Source organism: Hypanus sabinus, chromosome 12 (genome assembly GCF_030144855.1).
Source record: "Hypanus sabinus isolate sHypSab1 chromosome 12, sHypSab1.hap1, whole genome shotgun sequence".
NCBI lineage: Eukaryota > Metazoa > Chordata > Chondrichthyes > Myliobatiformes > Dasyatidae > Hypanus > Hypanus sabinus.
The window spans coordinates 43,498,196-43,524,856 of NC_082717.1; the positions used below are offsets into that span (position 1 = coordinate 43,498,196).

General features: G+C 41.0%; 2 long non-coding RNA genes across 5 annotated transcripts in view; both read right to left on the reverse strand.

Annotated features, from left to right (window-relative positions):
* LOC132402828 (uncharacterized) overlaps positions 1 to 26,661 on the reverse strand; it is a 238,734-nt gene that overhangs the window by 95,494 nt on the left and 116,579 nt on the right. The gene's annotated exons all lie outside the window — the stretch shown is intronic.
* LOC132402827 (uncharacterized) lies at positions 11,609 to 25,291 on the reverse strand. 4 transcript variants are annotated; one of them, XR_009515086.1, is made up of 4 exons: positions 23,229 to 25,291; positions 18,476 to 18,833; positions 17,732 to 17,895; positions 11,609 to 12,907 (listed from the first exon to the last, which is right to left on the reverse strand). It is a non-coding gene; the product is annotated as an uncharacterized LOC132402827 (long non-coding RNA). The 4 variants fall into 4 exon arrangements; XR_009515088.1 differs by lacking the exons at positions 18,476 to 18,833; positions 23,229 to 25,291 and adding an exon at positions 13,403 to 13,448 and having other exon boundaries at positions 11,613 to 12,907; positions 17,732 to 18,192; XR_009515085.1 differs by lacking the exon at positions 23,229 to 25,291 and having other exon boundaries at positions 11,614 to 12,907; positions 18,476 to 22,116.

Here is a 26,661-nt window from a genome sequence, read left to right on the forward strand (position 1 = left end):
CTCACCCCAACCAGAAGTATTGCTTATGCTAGGAATCAGATGTGATATGGCTAACAAGCACCGGAGAAGTAGGGAAATAATGTGTGGAAAAAATCTGCAGTGTAAGCAACATACCTTCCCCTTGATTTTACCTCTATCAGTATTCACAAACTCACTCCCAATCAATGTGGTCTGTGGGTATGTTTATCTGAAGTCCTTTTCATTGTCTTACTATGACTGGTCAGCAGCAGGTGCACTTCACAATGTCCAATTGCTCGAAGACTGCTTTCCTGCTCCTGAGCTGAAAACCAATATTACATTTTCCACAGTGATCGAATTACAAAACCTGTCTTATTGAGGACATCATTATCTCCTTGTAAGAAGTTAAGCCTACACCACGGTAAGGGAGACATGCAGGCAATGATCAAACATCTGTTGAAACAAGGATTGTGATAAAGTTAATTTTGTTTTTCTTATTTAAAATTGCGACATGGAATTAGGATCAGGGATAAAGGATTTAGAAGAGATTTGAAGGGGTCCCTTATTTCATCCAGAGAGTGGCAAGTACCTGGAATGCATTGCAGGAGAGAGTTGTGGAAGCAGTGTTGGTAAGCAAAGCATTCAGGAGTTGCTTGGACAAGCACTTGAAATGCCTAGTAATTAAAGGCTACAGGCCAACTGCTGGAAAATGGGATTAATATGGTTGGGTTACCATTGAGGAGATGGGCTGAATAGTCTGATAATATTTGCATAATCTGATGACTACATAATCTAAGTGTGCCTCAGTGAGAGAATGAAATTCCAAAGGGAAAACAATGGTATTCAAGCAGGAAGATTCAGAGATAAACAATACATTTAGACTAAGTGTCTGAGCAAGACAGAAGTCAATGCAGTCAAAAATAATAGAGATAGGATATCAAAGAACAAGGCTGAGAATAAACAGACGAAATTCAAGCAATCTATCATTTTATTTAGTCTTTTTAAAGGCAATTAGTAATCGATGATTTCCAAATGAAAAACCAGACATCTCAGAAGGCAGATGACTAAACACAGAAATTACAAACAAGGGAAAATCTGCAGATGCCGGAAATCCCACACACAAAATGCTGGAGGAACTCAGCAGGCCAGGCAGCATCTATAGAAAAAAGAACAGTCGACGTTTTGGGCTAACACCATTCGGCAGGACTGGAGGAAAAAAGATGAGAAGTAGATGTAAAAGGACGGAAGGGGAAAGAAACACAAGCTGATAGGTGAAGCCTGGAGAGGGAGGAATGAAGTACAGAGCTGGAAAGTCAATTAGTGAAAGAGATACAGGGCTTGGGAAGGGGGAGTCTGACAGAAGAGGTCAGAAGTCCATGGGAAAAAGAAAAGGGGGGAGGAGCAGCAGAGGGAGTTGATGGACAGGCAAGGAGATAAGGTGAGAGAAGGAAATGGGGATTGTGAACGGTGAAGGGTGGGGGGGGCATTATCGAAAGTTCGAGAATTCAGTGTTCATGCCATCAGGTTGGAGGCTACCCAACTGGAATATAAAGTGTTGTTCCTCCAACCTGAGTGTGGCCTCATCACAACAGTATAGGAGGCCATGGATTGACATATTGGAATGGGAATGGGAAGTGGAATTAAAATGGAAGATCTCACTTCTTCTGGAGGACAGAGTGTAGGTGCTCTGCGAAATGGTCTCACCACTATACAGGAGGCCATACTGGGAGCACCGGCCATAGTATATGACCCCATAGGCACACAGGTGAAGTTTTGCTTCACCTGGAAGGACTGTTTGGGGCCCTGAATGGTAGTGAAGGAGGAGGTGAAGGGGCAGGTGTAGCACTTGTTCCACTTGCAAGGATGTGCCAGGAGGGAGATCGGTGGGGAGGGACGAATGGACCAAGGAGTGATTCCAGCGGAAAGCAGAAAGTGAAGGGGAGGGCAACAGCGAAATTATGATTTTTATTCCTTCTTTCCACTCAACATGACTTTCACATCTCCAGTCTACGATTTGTAAGTATAGTACTGGTTCATTCTAAAGGCCAAAAATATCTAGTTTACTTTCAGGTTTTTATTCTGTTTTAATCTATTCCATTGTTTTGTGTCAGCATTGGCTCATCTGGTTGATTCCTCCCTCCGGATCAGAATGCAATTCCATTCTCAAGCTTCTGAAGTTTGGCTGACATTCACAATGCAGTATCCTTGATGATATAAGTTCTAGAGTTATAGAACATTAGAGCCCAGAAGCAGGCTCTTTGGCCCATCTAGTTCATGCCAAACTATAAATCTGCCCAGTCCCATGGACCTGCACCCGGATCACAGGCTTTTGGATGAGATGTTAACCAAGATTACTTTGCTCTGACAAGTGTCATGAAAGAACTTATTTTGCCATTCTGCAGAAGCCTTACTTCTAGTGTCTCTGCCAGTATTATTCCTCATTCAGAAATGGATAATAAGGCTGTTATCAGATTCTTGACTGCTAGAGCTTACTGATTACTTTTACAACAGTGATCGCACTTCAGAACTATATAACTGGTTGTAGAGCACTTTGGGGTGCTGTGAGGTTAGAAATAAATGGAATGGTAGCAGGTGGAAAAAAGTCAATAATCGAAGACTACAGTTGTAGTGTATTCAATAAGAAATTCACCTTCCATATAGATTACATTTTGGGAGGTGATTATTTCTTATGTGGATTTGGAATATTTTCTGTAACATTGCCCTGAAATTTCAGTAAAGTTTTGCTCCATAATATAATGTAGAACGATCAATTTGCACTGCAACTTTGAAGGATCGGTGAACGTGAATCATTGTCAGGATTCCATTGCACAGACGTGATAGTCCAAATTTCTTCACAGCTGAATACTTCACTCATTCCATGCAACTTTGATTTTGGGATCTTGTGAAGTTCAGCGGTGAACAAATATTTCCAGTGTGTTTTCCCCTACTGCATTAGGAAGTTTGCCTATGTAAATGGAGTGATTTCCTTCATTTTATTTGAAAGGAACCAGCACAAAGGAAAGGAGCTAAGTGTCAGGTAATTGTGATTTATTTGAGCTAATTTAAATATAATTACATTTTCCATTGTTTTAAATTGTTTCTAAGCTAGTTTAAAATGCTTTAAAAGTTTAAAAATATATATTTAATTGTATATATAATATGTAATGTTTGGAACAGAGACAGACTTGTCTGATAGCTTTGATAGTCGGGGAGTGCGGCTTAACTCTAAGTATTATCATGAGATTTGCTATTGGAAGACCCTGAATACTCAAGGTACAGAATGGGTTAACCAGTGGGGTAGCCTACCACTTCAAGGATATTCAGAATGACCCAAAGTATCCCATCAATTCAATTCTGTAAATTAGGAATTGTCCAGATGTGCTTAACAGCCTGAAGAATCATCTAAAAGTACTTTATCTAAAAGTAACAACAATACAATAGAATTCAGCAGAGAATTCGGTGGGGGAAAACACAAAACAAACAAGAAAACCTAGACTTACATCTCGTTTGAAGAGACGGGGACTGTCCCTGGTAAACTAAGCAAATTGGTTAATGGGAGTTGTTCCACAGCAAACAAAAAGGTGGCATGTTTGTGTAGTAGATAGCACAACACTTCACAGTACAGACGACCCAGGTTCAATTCCTGATTTTGCCTGTAAGCAGTTTGTACAGTCTCCCTGTGACCACGTGTGTTTCCTCCGGATGCTCCAGTTTCCTCCCACAGTCCAAAGACATACTGATTGGTAGGTTAAATGGTCATTGCAAACTGTCCCATGATCGGGCTAGGATTAAATCAGGTGATTGCCAGGCAGTGTGACTCGAAGGACCGGAAGGCTCTATTCCATGCTGTATCTCAATACATAAATAAAAAGATCACTGTTATATCAAACTGGCATGAGTACTATCAGCTGCAGAATTGACAATAGAAATGAGAGATAACTAAAACTAAGAGAAGCTTCACATAGGAAGGCAAGGAGACCACAGATCTTGCAAACTGGGAAAGATATAGAGGTGAATAAAAGTTACAAAGCTACAAAAAGAGCATATGAAAAGAAATTTACAAAGAATGTCACAATCAAAATTTTAAAAAGGGGTTACATTCGGAAAAAGATGTGATTAGGAGAAATCTGAGACAAGAAAATCTGCAGAGTTTTTCCACAAACCACAAGCAACACACTGAGCTCCTGAGAGAAATCTGAGCACCTTGAAAATTAATAATGGTGATGTTGTAAATGAAAGGAAGGAAATGAGCATTAAACAACTTTGCATTAAAATGTGCATTAGAGAAAGAAGTACCACACAGCACATGCTGACAAGACTAATATTGCACCTGCGGTATATCAGGAGTAACAAGCAAAATAATGCTCAGATGGTAATGTAGAGTTACAAAGTCACATAAGAACAGATGATGTCCTTTCTAGGGTTTAATGCATGCAGTTGCCAAAACACTATAGACATCCAAGATATAATCTTTTTAAATTTTCTTGATTTAAAACCATTCCTTTAGGTTGTTTTGTGGCAGCAATACAACCTGAAAACATAAAACTCTATTAATTACAAAACTAAGTAAATTTGCAAATACAAGAATAACAAAGTCATGTCCTTGGGGTCATGGACCGTTCAGAAAGCTGATGATGGAGGGGAAGAAGCCATTCCTAAATTAAGTCTGGGTCTTCAGGATACTGGATGTCCTCCCTGATGGGGGTAACAAGAAGAAGGCATATCCTAAATGGCTATAGTCCTTAGTGATTGATTCCGCCTGCCTGTGGGGTCATCTCTTGAAGGTATCCTTAATAGTGGGGAGGGTTGAGCCCCTGACAGAGTTGGCTGAGTCTATAACCCTGTACAGCCTCTTGTAAACCTGTGTATTAAAGGCTCAGGACCAGGCTGTGATGTAACCAGTCAGAACGCTCTCCACCATACAGCTATAGAAATTTATAAGAGTCTTTGGTGACTTACCAGATTCTTAAAAATCCGAACAAAGTAGAGCCACTGATGTGCTTCCTTCATGATTGCATCAATACGTTGGGGTCAGGATAACTCCTCGGAGATGTTGACGCCCAGGAAATGAAGCTACTCACCCTTTGCACTACCAATTCCTCAGTGAGGACTGGTATGTGTTCTCTGAATTCTCCTTTCCTGAAGTCCACAGTCAGTTTTTTGGTCTTGCTGACGTTGAGTGCAACGAAGTTATTGTTGTGACACTATTCAACCGCTGATGCATCTCACTCTTATTTGTTTTACTTAGAGATAGACCACTGAACAGGCCCTTTTAGCACTTTGAGCCACGCTGCCCAGCAACCAACAGATTTAACCCTAGCCTAATCACAGGACATTTGACGATGACCAATTAACCTACCAACCAGTACCTCTTTGAACTGTGAGGGGAATCTGGAGTACCGGAAGGAAACCCGCACGCACATGGGAAGGAACGTACAAACTTGCTTAAATAGGACACAGAACTGAACTTTGAACTCCAATGGCCTGAGCTGTAGTAGTGTTATGCTAACCGCTACACTACTGTGGCGTGGTGACTTGTAAGCATCCTCAACACTATCTGAGATTCTACCAACAACAGTGGTGTCATTTATAGAAGGCAGTTGGGCTGCGCTTCGCAGATGTAGAGAGAGAGGAGCAGTGGGCTAAACCTGCATCCTTGAGATGTGTTTGTGTTGATAGTCTGAGAAGAGGAAATGTTATTACCACTCTGACCTGATGGTGATCTCTTAATGAGGAAGTCAAGGATACAGATTTTAGAGCTTGGTTATAAGTACTGAGGGATTGGTAGTCAAGGTGCTCCAAAGCCAAGTGGAGAGCATGTGAGTCTGCATCTGCTGTAGACTTGTATCCGGTCTAGGTCCTTGCTCAGGCAGGAGTTCACTCTAGCCATAACCAACTTCATAATGGTAGATGTGAGTGAGATGGACATTCAGACAGCTTACTCTGCTCGTTTTGGGCAAAGATATGATTGCTGCCTTTTTCAAGCAGGTGGGAACCTCAGCTCATATCAGTAAGAGTTTTAAGATGCCCTTGAATACCTCAGCCAGTTGGTTAACCAGTGAGTTTTATACGTACTGATGTGGGGACCTCATCTATCAACAATCTATTTCAATAATTTTAATGATGGAATTAAATATAATTTACCTGAACATGCTAATACTAAGCTGGTTGGCAGCATGTGTTGTGAGAAGGAAACAGAGGGCTTCAAAGGGATTTCAGCAAGTTCAGTCAATAGTTGAGAACCTGGTAGATGGAATACAATGTGGGAAAAATTTGGAACCATCCACTTTGGTAGAAAAAATACAAAGGCAGAATATTTCATTAATGGTGATAGACTGAAAGGTTTGGATATTCAGAGAGTCCTAGCTGTCTTTGTACATGGGGCAAACGGTATGTTAGCCTTTATGGTAAGAGAACACAAATAGAAACTAAAATCATGAGACGGTACAGGAATATTGAATACCTTTCTCACCTCCCTAACTAAGGAAGGATAGCCTTACAATACATAGAATGCAAAAGTGGTTCACCAGATTGAATCCTGGGTTGGGGCTAGGGAAAGGGGATTGTCCTTTGAGGAGGCATTAAGCAGATTGGAGCTTATGAATTAGAAAGTTGTGAAATGGTCTCCTTGAAATGTGCCAAGTTCTTATAGAAATTAAAAGATGATGCTTGCCTCGGGTTCCTGAGGGGAAGGGTCACAGTTTCAAAATGAGGGACTGCTCATTCAGGACTAAAATTATTTTTGTTTAGATAGATACTTTATTTATCCCAAAGGAATTACAATGTCACACTAGCTTTACAAGTACACAGATATATAAGTATTAGAAGAGAATTAAGAAAGAATTGAAAAAATAAGTTACTTCAAACAAGAGGGGGACATCACTTCCCAGCTATAGGTTGACTCATTATAGAGCCTAATGGCCGAAGATAAGAATGACCTCATATAGCACTCTTTGGAGCAGCACAGCTGTCTTAATCTATTACTAAAAGTGTTCCTCTGTTCAGTCAAGGTGGCATGCAGAGGGTGAGAACATAATCCAGAATTGTAAGGATTCTCCATAGGGTCCTTTGTTCTACCACAGCTTCCAGTGTGTCCACTTTTGACTCCTACAATAGAGCCATTTGTTTGTTTATCTATCACATGTACATTGAAACAAACAGTAAAATGCATCATTTGCATTATGATCATAAGGCTGTGCTAAGAGCAGCCCACAAATGTCGCCACATATTGTGGTACCACCATGGCATTCCCACCATGTTCAGCAAAACAACACAAGTAACAACAACAAAACAGAAGAACAACTGCAAGCAAGCCTCTTTCTCACCCACCCTCCCACCCACCCACTCACATACCCTCACATCCTGAGGACAGGCCACCACTGGGCCTCTGACCACCAGTACTTGACCCTGGGCTCTCAGATTCATAGACATCAGGCCTCTAAACTTCAGCTTCTGGCTCAGACTTGCAGACTCACCATCTTAGGTCTTTGTCCTTCGGGCTTCGACCTCCACACACACCAACACCTGAACTTCAACCACTGGGTATTGACCCCAGAACTCACCAATCAGATGATTTGACTTTAACTTCCTGGCCTTGTCCTCCGGATCGCTTGGGCCTCAACCCTGGGTCTCGTGAACCTGGGTGTTCACTAGCCCTTATGCTGCCTGCAGAGACATTCAAGATTTCTTCACCCAGAGAGTTGAGAATTTTTGGAATTCCCTTCAAAGAGAGGTGTTATTGAATATATTAAACATAGCAAAAGATAGAATTTTGGAGTTCATCCTGGAAAGTGATGCTAAGGAGAAAAATCACCCATGGTATAATTGAATGTCAGAGCTGGTGCAACAGGCAATGCACTTAGGCTTTTAATTCTTATGTTCTCATGAATAAAGGACCAGTACTCAAATTGGCAGAATTCATAAGTATCTGTAATAAGCACAGATAATGCTAGGAATATTCAGCTGGTGAGGTAGCATCAGAAAGACTGGCGCAGAATTAATGTTTCAGAATCATGTTGAGATGACAACAATTCAACAAATATACATATATGTATTCAATAGACAATAGACTGTAGGTGCAGGAGTAGGCCATTCAGCCCTTCTAGCCAGCACCGCCATTCACTGTGATCATGGCTGATCATACACAATCAGTACCCCGTTCCTGCCCTCTTCCCATATCCCTTGACCCCGCTATCTATAAGAGCTCTATCTAACTCTCTCTTGAATGCATCCAGAGACTTGGCCTCCACTGCCTTCTGGGGCAGAGCATTCCACATATCCATCACTCTCTGGGTGATAAAGTTTTTCCGCATTTCTGTTCTAAATGGCCTACCCCTTATTCTTAAACTGTGGCCTCTAGTTCTGGACTCACCCATCAGCGGGAACATGCTTCCTGCCTCCAATGTGTCCAATCCCTTAATAATCTTATATGTTTCAATCAGATCCCCTCTCATCCTTCTAAATTCCAGTGTATACAAGCCCAGTCGCTCCAATCTTTCAACATATGACAGTCCTGCCATTCCGGGAATTAACCTTGTGAACCTACGCTGCACTCCTTCAATAGCAAGAATGTCCTTCCTCAAATTTGGAGACCAAAACTGCACACAATACTCCAGGTGGGGTCTCACCAGGGCCCTGTACAGCTGCAGAAGGACCTCTTTACTCCTATACTCAATTCTTCTTGTTATAAAGGCCAGCATGCCATTAGCTTTCTTCACTGCCTGCTGTACCTGCATGCTTGCTTTCATTGACTGATGTACAAGAACACCTAGATCTTGTTGTACTTCCCCTTCCACTCACCCAACCTGTCCAAGTCATCCTGCATTCTCATAACATCCTCCTGACATTTCACACTGCCACCCAGCTTTGTGTAATTGGCAAATTTGCTAATGTTACTTTTAATCCTTTCATCTAAATCATTAATGTATATTGTAAACAGCTGCGGTCCCAGCACCGAACCTTGCAGTACTCCACTGGTCCCAGCCTGCCATTCCGAAAGGGACCCGTTAATCACTACTCTTTGTTTCCTGTCAGCCAGCCAATTGTCAATCCATGTCAGTACTCTGCCCCAATACCATGTGCCCTAATTTTGCCCACTAATATCCTATGTGGGACTTTATCAAAGCTTTCTGAAAGTCCAGGTACACTACATCCACTGGCTCTCCCTTGTCCATTTTCATAGTTACATCCTCAAAAAACTCCAGAAGATTAGTCAAGCATGATTTTTCCCTTCATAGATCCATGCTGACTTGAACTGATCCTTCTACTGCTATCCAAATGTGTCATAATTTCCTCTTTTATAATTGACTCCAGCATCTTTCCCACCACTGACATCAGGCTAACTGGTCTATAATTTCCTGTTTTCTCTCTCCCTCCTTTCTTGAAAAGTGGGACAACATTAGCCACCCTCCAATCAGCAGGAATTGTTCCTGAATCTATAGAACATTGGAAAATGATTCACGATTTCTAGAGCCACCTCTTTAAGTACCCTGGGATGCAGACCAGCAGGTCCCAGGGACTTATCAGATTTCAGACTCAACAGTCTATCCAACACCGTTTCTTGCCTAATATAAATTTCCTTCAGTTCATCCTTTACCCTAGTTCCTTTGGCCACTATTACATCTGGGAGATTGTTTGTGTCTTCCCTAGTGAAGACAGATTCAAAGTACAGGTTCAGCACATCTGCCAATTCCTTGTTCCCCATAATAAATTCAACCGTTTCTGTCTTCAATGGCCCAATTTTGGTCTTAACTATTTTTTTGCTATTCACATACATAAAGAAGCTTTTACTATCCTCCTTTATATTCTTGGCTAGTTTATCTTCGTACCTCATTTTTTCTTGGCGTATTGCCTTTTTTGTTTATATTCTGTTGCTCTTTAAAAGCTTCCCAGTCCTTCGGTTTCCCACTCACCTTTGCTATATTATACTTCTTCTCTTTTATTTTTATACTGCCCTTTACTTCGCTCGTCAGCCACAGCCGCCCATTACTCCCCTTAGGATATTTCTTCCTCTTTGCAATGAACCGATCCTACACTTTCTGCATTATTTCCAGAAATACTTGCCATCATTGTTCCACTGTCTTCCCTGCTAGGGTATTGTTCCATTGAACTTTGGCCAGCTCCTCCCTCATAGCTCCATAGTTCCCTTTGTTCAACTGCAATACTGACACATCCAATTTTCCCTTCTCCTTCTCAAATTGTAGGTTAAGTCATATCATATTATGGTCACTACCTCCTAATGGTTCCTTTACCTCGAGGTCCCTTTGTTCAACTGCAATACACATCCAATTTTCCCTTCTCCTTCTCAAATTGTAGGTTAAGTCATATCATATTATGGTCACTACCTCCTAATGGTTCCTTTACCTCGAGGTTCCTTTACCTCAAATCCGGTTCATTGCACAACACTGAATCTAGAATTGCCTTCTCCCTGATAGGCTCCAGTACAAGCTGTTCTAAGAATCCATCTCGGAGGCACTCCACAAACTCCCTTTCTTGAGGTCCAGTACCATTCTGATTCTCCCAGTCTACCTGCATGTTGAAATCCCCCATGACAACTGTACCATTACCTGTGCGACATTGCCAATTTTAACTCTTCATTCTACTTACACCCTACATCCAAACTGCTGTTTTGGGGCCTGTAGATAACTCCCATTAGGGTCTTTCTACCCTTAGAATTTCTCAGTTCTATCCATACTGACTCTACATCCCCTGTTTCTATGTCCCCCCTCGCAAGGGACTGAATATCATTCCTCACCAACAGAGCCACCACACCCCCTCTGCCAGTCAGTCTGTCCTTTCGATAAGATGTATATCCTTGAATATTCATTTCCCAGGCCCTGTCCGCTTGAAGCCATGTCTCTGTTGTTACCACAACATTGTACTTGCCAATTTCCAACTGAACCTCAAGCTCAATTTGGATACTGGGATAGAAAGATGCATGTCTAGTTGTGTTTATAGTAAAGAGAAAGACAGCATTGTAAAATTGAAAATGGACCTAAGGAGAAAGATGAATATTTTCTACATGACAAAAAAAAAGGAATTTGAAAAATTATGGGTCTCTGATAGATACATATGAAAATAGAAAGTCTGAAGGATGCCTAGGTCTAACAATCTAGTATGTGACAGAACAGCAGTTATGACTGCTATACAGATTAGACCAAGGAGAAATTCCATGAACAGGTTTGGGACAACCGTTGGAAGGATATATCCTCATCGAAGAGAGTGTAACATAGATGACCAAATGACAACTGTACGAGGGGAGATTATACAAACAAGGAATTGGAATTCTCTCAAATTTAGAGCATTATTGAATTATTTAATTGCAGTTCCTAAGATATTAAGGAAAATTGACGAGGCTGGTGAAGAAAAAAATCGACTGGATGGCAGTTCTAAAGACTAAAAATCTGATCCAGACTTTGGAGGCAATACTTTTAAATGTTTTTGAAGATGGATATTTGGAGCCCTCTTCCACAAAGGTCAATTGGAACTCGATCATTTGTCAGTTTTAATTCTGAATTTGATACATGTTTAGGAAGTAAAAGTACATGGATATATGGAGACAAGGTATCTGATATACTGTAGAAGTTGCATAATATATCAGACAGAGTAATTTTGAAAAAAATAAAGAGGCTCAAGGCACTAAATGATTTTTCCTACGTTATTATCTTATTATGTTCCAACATAAGTGCAAAAGACAACAATATCATAAGCTTACAGGCAATAAAAATAAATTAAACTGAAATACACTGAGCTCATGTCTGTGTTTGTATAAATACAAGCTCTCACTAGAATTTGTTTGATATGCCCATGTCTTGATAATACAAATGCATTAAATTCCATTCTTATGAAATTATGAAGCCCCTTCTAGTTTTGGGGTCAGTTGTCTAAAATGTAAAGAAGAATAAGCATTTATGAAATGGTGGACGGCATTCACTGGAAATTAGAAGTAATAATTGCTTCAAACGCATAAAATGAAAAATCAGAAACAGAGAACAAAAATCGGACAGTGATCCATGGATTGCAATTTATTTTCTATTAGATGCTGCCCAACCTAAGACAATTTCAAACATCTTTTAGTGTTAAAAACTCCTTTTATTGTAGCGATACAGCAATAAAGTGTTACTCGACAGCTTGATAACAAATCACTTGACAAAATTTCAATTGATCACACTAATGTAAAACTGATCACTCAGATACTTAGAAGATAACCTTTGTTTACAGAGGAGGTGATGCTTCACTTGTCACCTGTCCCAGCTCTGAGTTTCCTTTCTTTGAGTGCCTTCAGTGATTCTCAGCAGAACAGCACATAACATCCAAACAAAGATATTATTCTGCACTGTTAAATCTGCCATAAATATTTTTCTCTGATCCTGAGCAGTAAGACATTTCCCACAAAAATACTAAAAACTTTTGTCAGCCCTGACCGTGTCATTTCGTTCATGTGCGCTCTTAAACAGCTAGCTTGCCTATCCACATATTTATCTTCTTTATCAGTGTGTCATCAACATAAATCGTGTTGCCATCATCAGTTTTTTTCCCCTGTGAAAAGTGATGAGGTCTGGCAGTGACTTCAGTCATATGATCTGTACCCACAACTAGCCTGTAGCTGGAAAATGCTTTGACATCACAAGCCGAGCCACAGTGTGCGCGCTCTTCTGGCCATATTTGATTAAATTCTGTGCACAGCTGCTGCATTGCATACTTACAGTGGATCTCTTAACCCATGATCCGTATAAAAAATCTTGGACTTGGCTGCCACCAGCTTCGTGGGATGACCAATATTTTCCAGGCGTTTCATGCCCAATAGTCTCTGGGCTGGAGCAATTAGTATGATCCTGTGGCCATTCAAGTTGAATTAACATGGCATCTCTTCCTCAGCTGAATGTCTGTTCACTTTGCAAACATATGAATAGTTTTGTGCAAAGCAGACAAGCCAGGCATCCCCCTGTTTCTGGAGAAGAAACATTTTATTTATCTATGAGAATCACTGGTTTGACCCATTTCCACAACTATTTTTGTACTAATATGAACACATTGGATTCCTCTGCTGTGTAAAATTAGTAATGTAAATTCTGAAGACCCCAGCTGCTATAAAAATATACATTCATTATCCATGGGTTTCATAGTGTACCTTTCAGGTAAAGATGGGAAGTTGAGATTTGTTTTTTGTGTGGATTCTGCCTCATTTTCTTCCAATTCAAATACAATTTTCAGCAAACATTCTCTGTTCTTACTTATAAAGCCAAACAACAGGATAAGTTTTGAACTTGAATACCTTTTTTGGGAGGACGTGTCAAGTTTTGTAACATTTTTCTTCTTAATTTAATAATTTTAAAATGGTAATTTACTATGCTCCTTTTTTTTTAATTTGAAATTTCCCCTACTTGATCCTGTACTACTTCATCCTCATGTTCTTGCGCACAAAAGACAGGATATGAATACTAACCTATGCTACATGCTCCTCTCATCCTACGTATCCTTTCAAGAATGATCTGAGACAATGAGGAAAATAAGAATAAGAATGACCATTTAACACTCACTCTGCTGCAAGCCCACAGTTCCATCCTCCCCAATTGCTTCTGCCTTTCCACAATATCTGGGATGACCCACAATGTGACACTTTTGCCTGATATCCCATAATACATTTGGTTAAATTAAAAAATCTATTAATAGCATACTTAAAATTGCCAATGGCAGGAGAAACTTCCAAACTTCTACCAGACCTTACAGGTAATTGCCTAACTTCCTTCCTTAAAGACTTAGTTCTTACTTTTAAATGACGTCCTCTTCCAAATCTGCTCTTGCACCTCTGTCAGGTCTGTTAAATATCTTCAAAATTGAATCAAGCCACTCTTTAAATTTTCACATATAATTCAGGTAATTCAACCTCACCATTGCAACCCTTCCTCGTAATTTAATTTAACCTGGATCCTGGAAAACCTATGTTCCAATTCTTCCAAGGTCAGTATTTAACTGAATTAATTGTGCCTAAAAATCTCCCTGTTTATCTATCCAAGACTTTATAATATGGAGCATCACTTCTGGTTACTGTATTCTAGTGTCCAAGGTGTGAAAAACAACAACCCATAAGCCTTCTAGATTGTTTTGTGGACTAGCCTAACCCATTTTATTGATCTGTGTATCAGTTTGATTGGGCTTTACCACTTCTAACTCTTCTCCTGTGTAAAGTACTATTCCATTGTTTTATGTCCAAAACTGATTAACTCACAAATAAACCACCGTCTTACCATTTTACCAAATCCATTGACATCTCTTTGGATTTAATGTCAACATCTAAATTATTTATAATCTTATCTGCCTTCCTTCCTTGTGTGTCTGTCCATTTTCCCCTTGCTTACTTGGACGAGAAAATGCTTGAGGGAAAACAGTGAAAAAAAATCCTGGAGAATCTCAGGCATCGGTGAAGCTGGAGGGATTTTTGATGGTTTTATTCAAGACCCTGTGTGAGGGCTGAGAGTGTAGAGGGGAAAGACATAGTATGAGGACATAGAGGGGAGGTAGGATTGGTGAGGCAGGAGGCAGCAGGTATTAGTTGGGGGAGGTGTTGATGGGCATATACAGCCAGGAGCAGGGGAATGGGAGGGTGGAAGGCAAGCCAGAGGCTGAATGTTGAAAGTGGAATTGAATTGAATTTATTTTAATCTTACATCTGTTCCACACATGAAGGAGTAAAAACCTTTGTGTTAGGACTCTATCACAATGTATAGACATATGAATTCATAAGTCTAATGGCTTGTAGGAAGAATTTGCCTCGTAGCATGTTGGCCCTGGCTTTAATGCTGCAGTCCCACTTTCCCGACAGACGCAGCTGAAACAGTTTATGGTTGGGGTGACTGGCGTCCCCGATGATTTTCCAGGCCTTCTTTACAAACCTGCTCCTGTAAATGTCCTCAGTGGAGGGAAGTTCACATCCACAGATGCTCTGGGCTGTCCGTACCACTCCCTACAGTGCCCAGTGATCAAAGTTAATGCAGTTCCCATACCAGGCGTTGATACAGCCAGTCAGTCAATGGAGACCTGAAGGAACTGTTGATTCTAGAATCCGCAGTGGAAGAAAGCTGAGAATTGGAACCAATGCAAGAGGGAAAATACACTAAGTAACAGCGTCTGTCTAAGTAACAGGGGGAGGAAAATTGGAAATAAAACTGCGCTGAGAGAAACTGGGTGGATTGGAAGAGAGAGAGAAAGGAATACAGTGGTGTGTGTGTGCACCCTGAAAAGGAATTATAATCTATAGCCCATTGCTGCTTTCACTTTTCACCTTCCAGCCCCTGTCTCTGCCTCCAACCTCACCTCCCCTTACCTTGCTCCATCTAGATTTCATTCTCCCCCTCTCTTCTTTATACTGGCACCTCAAAAGTCCCAGTTCTGATGCAGGAACTTGACACAAAATGTTGACCATACTTCTCCCCCCGAAGATGCTGGCTGACCTGCTGAATTCCTTCAGCGATTTGATTTTTTGCTCCAGATTCCAGCATCTGCAGTTTATTGTGCCTCAAATTAAAACTATAAATGCCCCTTCTTTCCTATTTGGGAAAGCACTTAATCACCACCCCACGTCTCCTTGCATGGTGTGTATGGAATTTTGTTCACAAACCCATATCCTAGCACCTGTTGATAGTTTGCACTGGAGCATCACCTTTCCTCAGCCAACCATGAAAACATGGGAGTTACACAAAAATTTTTAACATAAACAAGTCGTAATTTGTCAGTGTAAACTGCGTCATAGCTAACAGATACATCATAACAGAGGTTCCTAACCTTGATTTTTCATCATTTCTGTACAGTCATATTGTACGAAGAGATAGCCTCTGTCATTAATGAAGTGTAAAGATAGATCCTATCAGCAGAGTATTGAAAAATATCAGTTCATAATGTGCCACTTGTATCATGTGGGTTGATGCTTGTTTCATTCAGCTCTGTTCATATCTTGTCAACAACGGAAATGCAAATTTTTGTGGTAATGTCTTATAAAAGCACTAACATTTTAACAAAATAGCAACATACATACATTGTAGTGTTGTCAAGACAACACAGCAGTGTATATTTGTTGATATTATTAGGAGAATGCACCTTCTCCAACATTGGATTATTCTGGTCTTGTCACAATTTAGAGTACAATTGAATTATTTCTTCTGTAAATTCATTTGTTTCAACAACTATGCTTTTGTAAGTCTGTCCTTTCTAAAATGAGCCAAACAATATATCAAACAATTAGTTTGATATATTTACTCCATTCTGAGTCCAATATGTTTGCTGCATTTTTGGTAATGAAAACAAAAGGAAACTAATATCTTCCCAAGACTTCGTTTCAGTCAGTTGCAACAAACTCTGCATGAAGCATTTTTTAGACTTTAATCCCCAGTTTCTGTTTGTGCTCAAATGCTACCCAAGAGTTTTGAGGGGGAAAAAAAAATTCTTGTAATGCAGTCTGGTGCAGTACTCAGAGAATGTTGCACTGTTGGATTTGCAGTAGTTCAAAACAACTGTTAGCCAAATTCCCATCTGATGACATGAAAATTGTTACCAAAAAAAAGCCTGAACAATCTTACCCCCAGCTAACTGCACAGAAACAGTTTAATTTGGGAATTGTCAAATTGCTGTAAATGGAAGCTTGATAAGCATAAATCATTTATGTGTATCAAGACTCCATTTAACACATCTCCTATAACATCATGACTTCAAAAGTACTTAATTGGCCATAAGATGTTTTGATACATCCTGAAAGGGATGAGAGAGTGCTATACAAATACTTGTCTTCTTTTTTCTTAAGACTGACATGTCAGAGAAAATGCATAAGAAAAATGAAAATAAATTAGCAACAGTAAAATGATTATAATTTCCCCAAATTTAGCTATACTCATACTTTCTGTTTGCTTTTCAGTCAGCACCAATAAGAACTTTGTTTTACCTTTTACACTGGAAAGATCCAGTGATTCCATACTTTCTGATTGAGTTTTTAATCTCAGTAATGTACCAAGCCTGACAGCTCCAGGACAAAGGTAATTTATTAACGTGTGGAATTATTTTCAAAAGTGTGTGGAGAACAACTTTGAATTGTTTAGCTATTTTATGGAGGGTATTTTAAAAATGCTGTAACAGGCACACCCATTCTTCCTCCATTTTAATTTTCTAAAGGCACTATCATTCATGTCGTTGACTGTATACTAGCTACTACAGAAATAACAGAGGGGCGATAGGATACAAATCTGTACTCCCAGATATCCAAACATGCAGCGATTTTACTTCCAAGCCTAATGCTGTGGTACCTGTCTAGAATATATCAACATGACATCACTTGATTCAACTAAAATATTCTAATCTCCAATTCCAATTCTAAAGTTTCACACTTGACGTTTGACGGGATCGTTAAATAACCAGCCAGCCATTTAAAGAAGCAGAATTTCATGGTGCTATGCTGCAAGAACTTATTGTTTTAAATAGTCAAACTCAGTTGTTTTTTTTTGTTGAGTTCCATCAACGTTATAGAGACAAACAATGAAAGAATCGATAGAAGAATTTTCTTATAAATAACATTGATGAACGTTGTCGTGGATTAAGCATGCAAGTACGCAGCCATTGTTGATAAGAGTCTCAATAATCGAGACATTTCAATGAATAGGTAGGTTAAGTGGATCAGCTTTTCCAAACATTATTTGATTAGCCCAGTTGTACAGAAAACGGAGCCAGCCACTGGCTATTGTGCATATCATCGTGGATTTGAGCCGTAGGGATGGTTGTCAATCAAACTCACCTTCGATTACTTAAGAGCTTTGCCTTGTTCTCAGCCGGGGCACTAGGTGGAGCATCGTGCGGTAAAGTCTGAAAATTGGGAACAGTTTTTGCAGAAAGTGGATCTCCAGTCGGCATTTCATAAATTGACTCTTACGGCAGCCAGGGAAGAGTTTACGCTGCCGTCTAAAAGGAATAATGTGGTGGTGACTATTAAATTATGAGTGGGGCAACGGAAGATAAACATTTATCTAATGCAGGGAGGGACTCTAGCCGCGCTCAGCCAGATTCCCTTTTCCCCAGACAACCTGTTTAAGATTAACAAACACAGCTCCCGGGGCAATCCTGAGCGCAAATGTCACTTAAGATTGGGATCTAACCCAGGGATTCAGAGCTTTCGGTGCTGTTGCCAGCGGATACTTTGCTCCCGGACTCTGCATTACTGAAACAGTTGCTAATTAAAGAATTCAAACATCCCACTGTATTTTGTTACCTGCGGTGATCAGCTTGGTTTCATTGGCTGTATTGTTATATTTTTCATATTAAATTTCTCCACCAAGAGTATAAATGAGCTGAAATACTGTAAGGAGCAATGAGGAAATGAGTCCCCTGTTATCATGCAAGCGATCAGTAGCAATAGACCTCTGACTTTGTAATTTGTTCTTTATGGACTAGCCTGCAGCCAATGAGCAAAATCAATAGTCTTTGCTGAAAAAGTAAGCAAGCGGTAGTGTGTTATGTGACAGCTGAAGATACATGTGCTTACCCAGGGTCACGAGGCCACATCAAATTTCTGTGCGACTTTCTTTCAAAGCTAAATCCATTTACCAAGCATTCGTCATTTGAAAATGTTGCAGTGGGGAATTAGACCAGCCTTAGTCTTCTTTCCACTTAACAGTGTTTGTTTTCAGCAGACTGTTCAATAGTGTCACACGCAGAAGGAAGTCGATGTGAGGAGAAAGTAAAATAGTTCTGTACGTTATGCAGTCCCGTTAAATAATGCAGAACGTCACCCTCTATAGTCGCCGAGATGATAACAATTGTATATTCCAAAATTGCGTGCGCCTATTATGTTCCACAGAGACTTTAAAAAGGATGGATTTGGTTGATGAAAATGACAGTTACTAAATTGAAAGAGAAAAATACAAACCACGTTTTCGAAAAGTCCAAAAAATATTTTGAAACATCTATTGCATTCTGTTTCATGTCGGCATCCTGTAAATAAAAATCTGCATTTTTCACTGTTGGTCATAGAATTGATTTTATTTTATTTAACACATCTGGTTCTTATACTTGAGATGAATAATCAGCTTGTTAAAGTCTAGTTTTCGAAGGACAAAGACTTGAAAAGTGCTGAAATTGTGAATTAAAGCAGGAACAATTTTGAAAATATACCATATCTAAAAAGGTTAACATGGTTTGATGATCTTATCCTATCAAAGTCATGTAGGCTTTAAATTGTTTTCAAATATTGCAGGGGCAAATTTTTAGCGGTTTCTTTAACTAAATTTTAACCATATTTTTCAGATTCTGCATGCCATCTATTGTAACATTTGTCAATGTCAAAATATGAACCATCTTTACATTATGACTTATATACAGTATGTAGGAGTTTATTGGGAAGGTTTTTTTTTAACTTCACCCAAGGTGGGCCCAAGAACAGCTTTATACCCACAGAGCTCACCAAGGTCACATTTGGGAGAACTGAACCATTTTCGGTTTTGGACATCATTTGGACAATGCCAGTAAATGGGACATAGCAAAAGCAAATTAGAACACAAGGCCATAAAAACATAGGAGAAGAATCAGGTCATTTGGCCTATCAAATCTGCCCTGCCATTCCATCATGGCAGATTTACTGTCCCTCTCAACCCCATTCTCTCCTGCCTTCTCCCTGTAACTGTTGACGCCCTTACTAACTAAGAACCTATCAAACTCTGCTTTAAAATGCCCAATCATGAACATTTTATTGCAATTTACTGATTCTACATGATGGGAATTTAACCAGTTCTTAAATGTAACTAGTCAGGAAATTAGGGCAAAGAAATTATGACCAAAGTATCAAGAACATACCTAGATTTTTAAATCATCTGAAAGACACAGATGCCTTGAAGAGCCTACAGCAACAATTTTGGATGACAGGGTTGGCCTCTAAAGCCCTTCTAAAACCGAGATTAGAATCCAATGAAGAATTTTAACTGGTTTCCAATGTAAAATTTTAAACCGGCAATGAGGCTTAATATATAGATTTAAGTAATTCTTCATTTGTTTTGGTGAGTCTTGAAGGTCTGCCATAGTCAATCAAGTACCTGTCCAATTTTGCCCAGAAGATTTTCTGATGATTTTTTTTTTGATGATTGACAGTTGAATCTTTTTGCAAGAAACTCACTATGTCTATGGCAAAGGATTCATTATAGTGGAACCAGAGATATGTGTACTCATCGTGATTAATGCTTTAATTGTAAAATTGATTTGAAAAATATCTCTTCTTTGATTATGTTGTAGGTTTGTTAATAAGTAATACCATTCAGAACTATTTGATGTATCAACTAAAATGGACCAAAAACATATTTTTCCTTATTCCTCTGGGGTTGAAGATTGAGTCACTAGCAACTATACTCACTGGAACTCAGAAGAATGAGAGGGGATGTTGTAAAATTATGAATTGTTTAGATAAGTTAGAGACAAGAAAGTTGCTTCCACTGGTAAATTAGACTAGAACTTAAAGGGCATAGCCTCAAGATTTGCAGGAATGGATTTAGGATAGAGATGAGGAGAAGCTGCTTCTGCCCAGGAGCTAGTGAATCTGTGGAATTCTCTGCCAAGTGAAGGGGCAGAAGCTACCTCATTAAATATATTTAAGTCACGGTTAGATAGATATTTACATAGCCGAGGATTCATTGGTTATATGTCCTGATGAAGGGTTTCGGCCCAAAATGTCGACTATTTGTTGCTTTCCATTGATCTCTGCCTAACCTGCCGAGTTCCTCCAGCATTTTGTATGTATTACTTATCAGCAAAAGGTAGGTAGGCTCAGTTGAGTCCATGGCCAGATCACCCATGATCTTATTCAATAGTGGAACGATTCGGTGGGACAGATGGCCTACTCCTACTCCGATTTGCTATGTTCGTATGTTTAACCAATTATATTAACATGAGTGGAAAGTAAATAAAACTGCAAATGCTAGAATAAAAAAACCAGAAGAACAGGTCAAGCAGCATCAGTGGAAAGAGAAACTAGTTAATGGTTCGACTCAGTAACTCTTCACAGAACTAGGGGAAAAGTGGATGATTTACAGTTTTCAAAGTAGACTGCAGATGTGGTAATGTGGAGGAACACAGCATATTAGGCAGCATCTGTGAAAGCAGGGAGAGATACTGTACCAGGATTTTATTTTTAAAGACAGAGCTTGGGTAGAGTGGCATGGGCTGCACAGGCAGGTACCTCTGAGTCTAACAAGAGCCACCTGCCGCTTGTTTCCAACTTTCCACCTGCAGCCTCTTTAAACCCAGCTCTCATTCACATCACCAAACCAGCCAGCCTCAACCAGCCTTCAGAAACCTTGTTGCCTGTGATATTTAGTACCAGTTCCCTCTTGCTTTGTGACCCATCCTGGCTCGTTATTTTGCAGTTTATTATTAAAGTTATCGCCCACCGTATCGGCTGCTCTGCTTTTGGTCAAGCCTCCTATATATTTCCTGACAGGATGAGTGTAACAACAATTGACCCAGATGAGTCTGCTCACCTGAAGGAACTTGTCCATTGACATGAGCACACAGTCCAGAAGCAACACTGACCATCTACTCACTACTCTCAGCTAGCTCTCCGTCTCAATACAGCAACTCTGTGTCGGTCAACCTCCTCCCTTGGAGCCTGGATTCTGGTGCCCGAATGGTTCGATGGATCCCTAACCTGATGCTGCAACTTCCTGTCCCCACTGCGTCTTGCACTTTAAGCTCCAGTATTTTACTAACTGAGACATCTTTGTTATCGTTTTCTTGACTGGGCGCAGTCTGACCTGGGCCGTCTCTAACTGGGATGATAAGATCCCTACTTGCCGCTGAGTGTTTCACCAGGTTTCTGACTATCAGGGAAGTGGAAGGGAGGCAGCGTATTATTTGCATCAAGGCTTATGCTTGGTGCCAGAATACACTGTGGAGGAGTGTGGCTGGAATGCAGAAGTATTGCAGTCCCATTATCATCGTGGCCTCTCAGAACACTTGAAAGATGAGCTGTCCATCTGGGAGATGCCCACTGACCTCAAAAGTCTCATCACTCTAACCCTCTGTATTGACAAGTGTCTTATGAAACATCCTCCAGATCATCAAATCCCAGTTCCATTCCCAGAACCATTTCAGGCTGCAGGACCCTCATCAACAATGCCTCCAGAACCCCATGCATCTAGGGAGAGCTCCTGTAACACCCCCCCCCCCACCCCAGTCCATGAGTGTGGAGCAGGTGATCGAATGCTCCCTGCATCTGGGAAACACCACTATCAGATAGAGATGAGGGGTCTCCTACCTGGTAAACTCCTCCTGGACTCTTCTTTCAGCATCAGAGCCTGAGTTTCTCTCTCTCTGTCCTCTTCTGTACCCCAATGGCTCTATGTGCACAGGAGGTTCTTGTGGATTCCGGCACAGCAGACAGCTTTCTGGACCGGATTCTGTGTGTACTCCTTGGACTCCCTACTGAACCTATCTCTCAGCCCTTCAACATCACAGCCATCGACGGGCCTCCCTTGCAGGCTGGGATGATCAGAATGTGCAACAGTCTATGCAAATAAGCATCAGGGAACACCAGGTATCTACCCATTATCTCCTGATCAACTCACCAAACAATCCTCTCATCTTAGGTTACCCCAGGCTCTCGATGCATGACTCTCACTTCTCCTGAGTTGGTGACCCAACGGCTTGCAACCTCAGCTGACTTCACCCCGTAAGTCGTTGCAGACGGTGGAAACCCTTGGCCTCAGGAGTACCACAAGCTCGCAATTCCCTTCAGTAAGAAGGAAACCTGCACACTGCCACCTCACAGACCACATGATTGCGCAATCAACCTCCTCTCAAACACCACCCCTCCCTGAAGATGTCTGTTCTCCTTCTCCCCTCCTGAGACTGAAACCATGAATTACTACATCACCAAAGCACTACAGCATGGCTTTATTCATCCATCCCAGTCCTCAGCCAGTGCAGAATTCTTTGTCAAAAAGAAAGATGGGGATCTTTGTCCTTGCATTGACCACTGTGACTCAACAAAATCAACAGTATGAACTGCTACCATCTACTCTTGATGAATTGTGCATTCAAAACTTTCCATGGGGCCCAGATCATCACTAAAATGGACCTCCAGAGTGTACAATGTGATCTGCATCTGCCAGGGGGAAGATGGCATTCATAACACCCAATGGCCACTCAAAATACTTGGTAATGCCTTTTGGACTTCTGAACATTCCAGCCATTTCTCAATTTTCATTTACAAATTCCTTGGAGACATGCTACACAGCTACATGTTCACCTACCTCACTGACATCTTCATCTTCTTCAAGGACCCCAAGACCACGTCTGTCACATCCTTTCAGTCCTTCAGTGTCTCCGCTAAAATCAACTGTACTGCAAGTTAGCGAAATGCCAGTTCCACACTAGTCGTTTCCTTCCTGGGTTATGTTCTTTCACCCTAAGGTAAAACCATGCTCTTAGAGAAAGATCCCGTCTTCATTGAATGGCCCCCAACCACGCACCCTCAGACAGTTGCAGCAGATCTTAGGCTTCTCCAACTTCTACCACTACTTCATCAGTAACTTCAGCCAAATCACTGCTCCTCTCAACTTCTTCACCAAGTCACTTACTTGATGGATAACTTGGCTTGCTGTCGTGGAGTCAAAAGACACTTCACTACTGCTCCCATTTTCTGCTATCCGAACCCCTACAGAATTTTTGTTGTACAGGTAAATACATATGACGTGGGCACTGGGGCCATCCTTTCCCAGTGAGGACTGAACGGAAAGATACACCTTTGTGCTGCCTTCTTGCATAAGTTCAACTCTACACAGTGCCATTATGGAGTAGGAGATAGGAAGCTACTCACCATTAAATAGGCCTTGGAGGAATGGAGACATTGGCTGTTGGGAAACATGGGCCCCTTCCTGATCTGGACTGACCACCAGGGGGCTGACCTTCTTCTTTGAGCAATTCAACTTCACCATTTCTCACTGACCCGGTTCCTTTCCTCAACAGTAGGACCCAGCTGAAAAGGAGATTGACCTCAACCCATCGCTCCATCCCCGCGGATTTCTGCCCTGATTACCTAGGACCTTGAGAATCAGATCCAGCAAGCCGCTGCAGCTGACAGACCTGACAACCACACATATGTGTGCTCTGACGGTCCTGGTGGCCCATCGAGATCACAGATGTACGCCAGTTTGTCGCTGCATATCCCTGATGTGTGCAGTCCAATTTCTCCAAGCCACGGCCCTCTGGGCTGCTCCAGCCCCTATTGCACCCTCGACGCCAATGGGGCACATCGCTATGGATTTCATCACGTGATTGCCACCTTCCGATGGGGCCATGGTGATCATGACAGTGGTGGACCTGTTCTCCAAGGCAGCCCACCTCAGTGTCCTCCCTAAGTTTCTGTCAACTGTTGAGATTTCAGATGTGGTTCTCCAATATGTAGTTCACTTCCACACCTTCCCTCAGAGTACCGTGTTGGGCCAGGGCCCACAATTGACTCCCAGTTCTCGCAAGCCTTCTGCACCCTCCAATCCAGTCACTTACTCTCTCCAGTGCCACTGTCTCTCATGATTACACCTACCTTCCACGTGTCCTGGCTCAAGCCCGTTGTCCATGGACCGCCCAACCCACCTGAGCCTGCCCCTCTGGAACCGAGGATGATGGAAGGTGTACATGGTTTGCATGTTGATGCTTTCATACCGTTGTGGATGGGATGTGCTGTCGACTGGAATGCATATGACCCAGAGGAGAGGTCCTGGGTGCCAATCAGTTTTATCTTGAATCCATCGCTCAAAGAGGAGTTAGACCAGACCCATCTGCATTGTCCTGGGCCATTGTGTGCTGGCGATGGCAGTGGGGTGGTGGTGGTGGGGGGGGGGGGCATCCTATTAGGCCTGCACAGGTGGGCACCTCCCAATATTCAGTCAGCTAACAGTAGTCACCATCTTCTCATTTCCAACTCATTATTTGCATCCTATTTAAACCCAGCTCTCTTCCACAACCTTGTTCACTCATCAAATCAGCCAGCCTCAATCAGTTGCTCTTGGCCCTCAGTTACTCTATTGCCTGTGGTGTTTAGTATCTGCTCTCACTCACCGGTAAATCACCTTCACTGCTCTGCTTTTGGGTTAAGCCCCCTTTACGTTCCCTGACAGGATTGGGGTGTTGGACAAAAGCCTATATGGAGATGAGTTAAAATGGTTAAGATGATAAGGAACATCTTAGCAAGACATTACATAGAAATGGGTAAAGAAGGGAAAGAATGATGAACATTATTGACTGTTTAATGCCCACTGCCATTCAGAGAAGGCAATGATTTCCATTTTTGTTTGCTGAAGTAGGAATAGAAGTAAGCCATTTAGCTCCAGCTCTCAGGACTGCTGCCATTTAGTTAAAATCTGAACTATTGGATAACTCTTAACACCCTTGTCTAACGTAATAATTATTTTGAAGTTTTCCATTAACCTGGACAAAGCTACATTTCAGGAAAGAGGATTCCAGATTTCCACTGCAGTGGGAAGAAGTACTCTCTGAAATCATTCACAAAGGCCCAGCTCTAATATAAAGGCCATGCCCCCATTTTTGTGGTCTCTCCCATCTGAGGATATAGTTACTGTTTACTTTCAGCTCTGGCTCAGTTCAAAATTGGAAGGTTATGGGTTAAGTCCCAATTCGAAAACTTGCGCTGTGTATAAGAATCTAGGCTGGTACTTCAGTGCAATGTTGGAGGTACCACCTTCCAGGTGAAATATTAAATTGAAGTTTTAAGTGGATATTAAAGCATATCCACTTATTAAAGTGGATATAAAACATTGATGTTTTATTTTAAAGAGCAAAGGAGTTTTTCTTTGTATTATAGCCAATAATAATGCTTCCAACTACATGGTTAGAAACAGATAATTTGTTAGTTATTGGAATTTATGAACACTATGAAGATAAACATTACCTCATTAATCCCTTTGTTACACTATTTATTCATTTTAGAACTTATGGATTTTTGCCTTTTGCACTGTAGTGCTGTCACGAAACAACACATTTCATGTCATACAGTATATCAGTGATAATAAATAAATCTGATCCGATGAAAGCTACACACATTCAAATTGTGCATATCCCCTCACACAGCAACTATAACTGTGCTTGTGTGAACCGCTGTCAGTATAGGATTTCCTTAAGTTGTGAAAGGCGCTATGTGATTACAAATTCTTTATAAATACTTGAATTAGATTACCTTTCAATCTACTGTTCGCAAGGGAATACATGCCTCGTCTTTAATACCTATCCACATAATATAGTCCAGGCGTCATTCTGATGAATTTGTACTGCATCTCTTTCAAGGCCAAATAATCACACTGAAGTGCAATACCCAGAACTGTTGTGATGTAATTTTCACTCTTTTTTTCATTCCAGCACTCTTGATATGAAGGGTAATATTTCACACACCTTTTTAAATTACTTTTGTAACTGTCTACCTGTTTGTGGTGATACCTGTACTTCAGAACTTAAAGAGCTGCTGTACAGTTTCAGTTCAGCATTTAAAAAATACTTTGATCTATATTCTTGTGCCCAACATAAATGATCTCTGTTTCTCAAGAGATTCTATTGCTCATCTGTATATTTCACCAATCCTTTCAGCTCACCTCACATCACAGCTAACCATCTGGCTTGCCACTCTCTGTTCTAATTCCTGTCAGCACTGTCCCTTTTCCACTAACTCTGTTA